The sequence below is a fragment of the Macaca thibetana genome, chromosome 13 (assembly GCF_024542745.1).
Source record: "Macaca thibetana thibetana isolate TM-01 chromosome 13, ASM2454274v1, whole genome shotgun sequence".
Classification (NCBI taxonomy): domain Eukaryota; kingdom Metazoa; phylum Chordata; class Mammalia; order Primates; family Cercopithecidae; genus Macaca; species Macaca thibetana.
In genome coordinates, this window is record NC_065590.1 from 50,890,078 (window position 1) to 50,897,938 (window position 7,861).

Sequence of the window (7,861 nt, forward strand, 5' to 3'; positions counted from 1 at the left end):
ATGATCACACCCAGCTATATTTCATGTTAGAAGGGATTTCTGAAGTCTTCAAGACCCAAAGAGTACAATTACAGATGTGAATGGGAGGTGATGGAGATATTTGGAAAAGGAGATCAGAAAGTGAAGGAGGCATATGTCAGGGTCTGGCATGTGACCTGGCTGCATATTAACAGGTGAAGGGAGGAAGATCTAGCACTGCCCACAGCTGGCTGGCAGCAGTGGCCCACTGGCAAAAGAAATTGTCCTTTCTTCAATCACAGACCAATGTCAAAGGGACCAACTGTGTCTCTGCTCAGGGTTCTCTGACCAGGGGTATTTGATGAAGGCAGGGCTGTCAGCTTTTAAAGCTGGCTCTAGGCTGGTTAGCTGGAGCTTCACAAAGTGTTAGAAAGAGTGATGGATTCACACAAGGTAAACCTTAAGAAAGTTATTATTTTCCTTTCTGCAAAGTTTCCTCCTTTTCCTCCACCCCAATATCCCCACATGCTCCAGTTCTCCAGAGTCCCATCTCACAATGGGATTTTAATGTCAACAGGCCATATCTCCCCAGATCTGTTAGGAAAGATGCCTGGATGAAATATTTAGCCATAAGCAACGCATCTCTAACAATGGCATTTCAGGCATTTTGATGAGAGAGATATCTATAAGTAACTGTTAACATTATGTTGGTACAAAAGTAATTGCTGTTTTTGCCATTAAAAGCAATAGCAAAAATCATCTTCATGGATTCTGCCAGATCACCCTATGAGTGCCTTTGAGTCACCAACAAATTAAAAATATAGTACCTGGGATGTGTTAGGTCAAAGCATCTGGCAACACAACAGGTTGTATATGTTCACTCATTTCAAAGTGGACACAAACATTCTTCCTCTTTAGGTGAGAGATTTGACCATTTGCCCTCGGCTGCTTCTGTTTTTTTTAAAGCTCCTTTATTTTCCCTTGAAATCCAGAGACATTGATTTCTGTGTCCATAGGAAGCTTCTCTCTTTCCTATTTTGTAGTAAAAGTGTTACCGGAAGGTTTAACATAGAGGTATTTTCACAATTACAATTGATTCTTCCTCATATTCCAGAAATAGACGTGACTTGTCATCCCTTCTGATCACTGTCTTCGCATGCAGAATGTAAGGCTCTTTCCTAAAGAGCCTGAGAACCTTCTTCAGCAGTTGTTGCGTGGTTACAGAAAGTGATAGGGAAGTGTGTGGCCCACAGCATCGGGCCCCAGTGCCAAATAAGCGATGAGCGCTCAGTTCCTGGCATCTCTGTCCTAAAGCTTGGGCACTTGCAGGGCTAACACAGAATGAGACTTGGGAAGAAGGCTGGTAGCACAGTGCTGCTCAAATTTTTGCATGCAGAAGAAATACAGATTTATTGACCTCACCACTAGAGATGTTGAGTCAGTAGCTGGGACTGCAGGCACATGCCACCATGCCTGGCTAATCTGTAAAACTTTTTTGTTGAGACGGGGCCTCACTACTTTGCCCAAGCTCGTCTCAAACTCCTGGCCTCAAGCGATTCTCCTGCCTCGGCCTCCCAAAGTGCTAGGATTATAGGTGTGAACCACCTCACCCAGCCTTCATTTTTAAATAAAGATAATTCATCCAACCTCCAGGATTGTTATGAGGCATAAAAATAAAAATATATAAATTTAGCCAATGACTACTACAAATAATATTATTATTTGAAATATTGCTTTTTATCCAGCTGTGATCTGGAAAGTCTACATTTGTTCCAAGTTAGGATGCTATGAAGGCTATTTGAGAGATGCGGTCAGTGAAAGACCAGACATTCTCTCCTCAGTGGCCCACGTGCAAGTCAAAGGACAGATTTCACAGAAGTCTTTCTGAGAGACCCTTCCTTCCCGCTGAAGTTCCATGATTTTTTTCCCCATTGAAAATACCTGAAAGATTTTGGCATGCTTTTCTTCATTTAACCATTTTTACCAAAAGCAAACTTTGCCGACTCAATCAACAGAGGACACTGAGAGGAAGTAGAAAGATACTGAGCCGGGAGTCAGGAAACACATTCTAATGTCCTGGCCCTGTCACAGGGCAAATAAGTGCCTTGAGCAAGTCAGTTCACCTGGCTAGATTTCTGTTTCCTCATGTGAAAAACCAGTCAGTCGAACTAGCTATCACAGTGCATATGGTACTTATTACACGCGGGTGCTGTTCTCAGGGCATGACACATACAAACTTAAGCTCACAACAATTCTATGACCTAGAGAGCATTTTTCACCCCCACTTTATAGATGAGGAGACTGAGGCACAGAGAGGTTAAAATAGTCTTGTTCAAAATCATGTAACTAGTAAGTAGTGGAGATGAAATTTGCATCGAATCTATTCCAGCATCTACATTCTTAACCATGATGGTGTGCTGCCTTTCACCAAGGGGAGTTTAGATGGTCCCCAAGTCCCTTTCGATGTTTACAGTCTATGGGTCTGTGAGTTTAAAATAACCCCTAGAGTCTCAGATTCTACATTTTAGACCAGTGGAGCAAAGAGCTTATTAAAAACCTGTAATTTATGACTCACACTACCATCTTATACCAGTACCAAAAAAAACAACAAAAAAAAAATGTTCCAAGTGCTTTCACAGATGTGAGCATCTTAGGTTGTAATTGGATCTTGTGTATGTAGGGAAGGTAATAGTACCATGCACAAGGCCAGAAAAATGAGGCCCAGATTGGTCAGGACTTGACTATGTCACCCATTAAAACTAGAGATGAGTCTTACTTCTCTAGTAAGACCAGAGGTCTGCAGGCTAGTGCTCTGGGGTCCATCCAACCTGAGTCACACATTTTCCCTAGGACTTCCTCTTGGATTCTGCAGAGACTTACTAAATTTTGAGGTGTGACAGAGAAAGGAGCCTTCCCCTCTAAGGTTCTCCTCTGTTTCCCCCTAGTCTAACCTCTCACACAGACACCAAGATGTCTGGCCTGATATTAAGGGAGTCAGCTCACACAACCCTTGAAAATTCAGATGAAAATATATGGGGGTTGCTGCAGAATGAGCTGCCCTGTCCTTCGACTCCATTTCAGGCCTGCTGAAGAGCCATCTGACCTTGCAGCCTCTGCCAGCTCTTTCCTCCTCCTTCCTTCACTCTTACAGGTGACTTCTGCCCTACACTGGAAAAAAAAAAAAAAAAAAAAAAAACTGCTCTCTCAAACATCACCTGGAACTTCCAGTTCTAAGAACCAGCTGCTTGTTCCCTGGACACACCTGGTGCTTTCCCACCCAAGCTTCTGCTCACATACTTTCCTCCCTCTGGAATAGGCTTCTCACCATCCTGCCTTCAAATCGTATGCTTATTTACAGGCTTATCTCATATGTCACCTCTTCCAGGAAGCCTCTCCTACTCCTTCCAATCAGATGTTATCTACGTTTCTTTGATCACTCACAGTACCTTTCTTGTACCTTTCTCACGGCATGCTCAAGTTCTGCTTTTTCCTGCTGTTGAGCTTATACTTTCTTATCTCCCATCAGCTTCTTCACACCCAGACTGCTTTTTACTCCTCGGCAGTGCTGAGAGCAGTGCCTGACACTGACAAATATCTCCTTGACCTTCAATTAATCTTCAATGAATCTTTTACTCTGTCAGATTCACTTTGTGAGAATATATAGCAAAGAAACAAGATCATTAGACTCTAGTATCTTTCCCAAATTTCACCAATTGTTGCAGGAGGTGGGGGGGTAACTGTTTTAAATAAATTTCTGACTGACAGAGCTCATCCCAGAGGCAAGAACATCTTTTCTGTAACTGCCATGTAGCCTGTCTCCAAAGAGGTTTCCAAGTGTGAACACGTCAGTCCGAGACTCTGTTAATTGGATCTTCAGCTGCTCAGGGTCCTCACTGCACAGCTGCTGTTTTACTCCAGAAATGGAGAGCTGGGGATGAGGAAGCACAGGAGACAGCCTTAGGAAAATCCTCGCTCTTCCAGAGCGCTCCGTTTTCCCTTCTGCTGGTCCTCACCAAGGGAGAGTGTGGGATCGAGAGACCAAGGAAAGGCCAACTGATGTGTTTCATTCTTTTTCCCCTTCCACTTTAACATATTAGAGGAGTGTTATTTGGAATTTTGACATTTACCAAGAGTTTAAGGTTAAATTATTCTGGTGGAAAAGAAAAATGCCAATCCTTTTCTCTCTAAAGACAGCAAAACCGGTTAGCATGAAAATGCTCCCAGGATGTTCAAGTCTTTTGGCGTTTCTCCTTGCCAATAACTCTTCATGAACACCCCTCTGTGAAGTAGCTCGAAACACTGCAACTGGTGTCTGAGTGTTTTTCAAATAGGCATATGGATCTGGAGAACTGGAGCTAGAAGACGCCATCTATGAACCAGTGCTTTAGAGATGAGGTTCAGTGGAGAAGACAGCCTGGGTTGCCCAAGCTTCCCCTATTGCCCGCAACAAGGCAAACACGGGCACCTTTGGGACTTAAGACATGCTCTGCCAGCGCAAGGGTGTCCATTGTTCACTTGGCCAAATCAGGGGCTTTGGAATGGTGAAGAAAAAAGGCAAAGGGGCCTCCTTCTCCATCACACAGCAGTATATCTGAACTTTTTAAAAAGTATATCACCCCACCTTGGAGTCTTTTTAGCTTTTTTTCTAATTGCTCCCCCTTGACGTTGTAATGCCACAGATATATTGTTTAAATATCTGTTTATGTACTGTGACCCTTTGAAAGGCCACAAGCCATTGTCATGCCTCAGAGTTTTTTGCTCCTCAAAAACTGATATTTGTACCCCTTCCCCACTCAGAGGTGGGAAGGGCGATATCCCTCCACGAAGAATGCATGTTGCAGGCCCACCCAGAGGGTTGACAGGACACTTCCTGACCACCACCCAGGGTTTCTGTTCATCTTTTCTCTCACTCCCCTTCAGATTTGGTAGGAGCCTGTACCTTGTAGAGCACAGAGCTGGAAGGTCCAGGGTGAGCAGGTGGCTGCTCTATGGAATGCCATGGCAACATGAGAGAATCAGGGCAGAGAGACTGACAATAGTCTCAGAGAAACGGTGTGTTTCATGCAGTGAAATATTGGGTTTTACAGTAGTAAGTGTTGAGCTAATAATTATTATAAGACATAGATTTAATAGGTAAAATTTTCAGCAATAAGCTTATCCAAAGAACAGCATTACAAGAGTTCAGAAATTAGATATTCCATTGCCCCTTTTACCAGCAAAAGGGTATGAAATTGGATTTTTCCTTCAATCTAATTCGCTTTTCCAATATTATAATTAACTTGACAAATAGATCTCAACTTCTGCACCTTCCCTTTTGCCTGAACACTTTATAGGCACAACATAATGATTCTAGTTATTAGCTCACTTTAGGCTAAAAATAAGAGGACTAACAATCCATTAACATTTCCATTATCAATCAGAAACTGGTAGGTCAGCTCCTTGAATGATATGTTGCTCAGCACATTAAATCCTTGAACTCAGCAAAAATATATAAATACTTTTGCTCCTGAAGTTATGGTTTAAGAGAATCATGGGGCAGGATAAATTGGAAATGAGGAGGACAATCAATTTGGATTGGTCTAAATGGAAGAATAATGGATTGCCATTTTTTTCCTTTACCTAGTATAGAAACTGAGTGCCCGTGCTATCGGTTTGGTATCAAAGAGGAAGCAAAGAGTAACCAATCAAAAACAAACTTCTACTTGCTTTTGTGCTGGTACCATCTGCTGTACACACATCACCTTGTGACAGGGCCAATGGACATCTACCAACTGATACCATTAAAGCAGAGTGAAGAACAAAGTATTCTCCTTTCACTTGGGCACCAGAGGACCTGGTTTTTGTGCTTAAAGCTAGTGCCAATGCTGAGTTTCAGTCACTGCAGATTCCACAGATTGATCATCCATCTCCTCCCACACATTCATTACTGCCAACATTTTGAAACTTCAATAGTGCCTCCAGGTAAATATCCTCCATAACACTAGCTTAATAGTGTCTATAACAGGAGAGAGAATCTAAGAACTGCAGGCTAAATCCAATCATGCCCATTTGTCTCCATCTTGTCTCTGGCTGTTTTCCCTACAAGGGCAGTGCTGAGTAGTTGCAACAAAAACTGGCTTTTTGAACTGCCAAACTGAAAAATAATTACTGTGTGGCTCTTTACAGAAAAAGTTTTCTGACTTTGGTAACATGGATTTAAAAAATAAATAAATAAAAAGAAAAAACAAAAATTAAAACCCTTTCCTTCTACAGTTTTCAGAGTTTCCTTAGATAGAATTGAGAGTTTAACATTATTTTAGAGCAAAATAATATATAATTGCTTTTCAACTCCTAGGAATGAAATTTGGAAAAATAAACTCAGAAATGTAGTAAAAGATTATTGATAATGATATGGATTGTATATTGGCCATCTGCTACTTTTATGAAAAAGTCATATTAAATTTTCTCTTCAAACAATGACTATGGATGTTCATTACAGAAGAGGCTGGCATTTCTCCAAAGCACAGTTTTCTTAAGCAAGGAAGCACATATTCAAGAAATGAACTTAGGCCAGGCGTGGTGGCTCACGCCGGTAATCTCAGCACTTTGGAAGGCCAAGGCGGGCAGATCACGAGGTCAGGAGATCGAGACCATCCTGGCTAACATGGTGAAATCCCGTCTCTACTAAAAATACAAAAAAATTAGCCGGGCATGGTGGCAGGCACCTGTAGTCCCAGCTACTCGGGAGACTGAGGCAGGAGAATGGTGTGAACCCAGGAGGCAGAGCTTGCAGTGAGCTGAGATCGCATCACTGCACTCCAGCCTGGGCGACAAGAGCGAGACTCCACCTCAAAAAAAAAAAAAAAAAAAAAACTAAGAAATGGACGTAAAATAGAATTTTCTTACATGTATATAAATTTAACAGTAATATCTCAAATGACCTCTTAAAGAATATTAAGACAAAAAATGTAATTAGTGCTATGTAGTACCTGAATATGATATTAGTTAAGGAGAACCAGAAAACAGAGAACATGAATATGGCAATTAGTGATTGCTCTCACCCATATAATAGTATGTTTGTATCTAAATTTTTAAAATATATCTGGCCAGGTGCTGTGGCTCACGCCTATAATCCCAGCACTTTGGGAGGCCGAGACGGGTGGATTGCTTGAGGCCAGGAGTTCGAGACCAGCCTGGCCATCATGGCAAAACCCCATCTCTACTAAAAACACAAAAATTAGCCATGCCAAAGCGGCACATGCCTGTAATCCCAACTACTCAGGAGGCTGAGGCACGAGAATCGCTTGAATACAGGAGGCAGAGATTGCAGTAAGCCATGATCACGCCATGCCCTCCAGCCTGGGCAACAGAGTCAGACTCTGCTTCAAAACAAACTAAATTTTAAAAATACATCAACATATCCAATCTACTAATCTTTATTAAATATCTACTATCAAATATGTTAATGATATTAACTATAAGTAAGTATATAAAATTTCTACTATATAGTACTGAGAAATAAAGCTGTAAAAGGCATAGCCCCTGCTCTCAGAGAAGTTAAAATCTATTAGGGATACTAAGATTTGCAAATAGACTCCTTAAATTCTGTTTTACGTAAATTTTTAAATTTCAATACATTATTGAACATATAGAAGTAAGAAAACCTTCATGCTCAATTTAGACAATTATTTGATTATTATAACTCAAACAGCATGAAAAAAGCCAACTGCGTGCACCTCCCAAAAAAATTCTCTTCCCTTCCCAGGTATCACAGTGACTGAAATTCTACTGATGTTAGTCATCCCTTTAGGTTAAACACTGCCCCAATTTCCTTCCAATACCAATGGGTCATTATTTAGATTTTCCTAGGCATATTTAACTGCTGGTATTTTAAATATAAGAATAACTTAAATAAATTGCTATA

The 7,861-nt window shown here is 41.3% G+C and overlaps 1 protein-coding gene across 1 annotated transcript in view; it reads left to right on the forward strand.

Annotated features, from left to right (window-relative positions):
* The window catches only part of EFEMP1 (EGF containing fibulin extracellular matrix protein 1), a 1,044,090-nt gene that overhangs the window by 865,515 nt on the left and 170,714 nt on the right, over positions 1-7,861 (forward strand). The window lies entirely within an intron of this gene.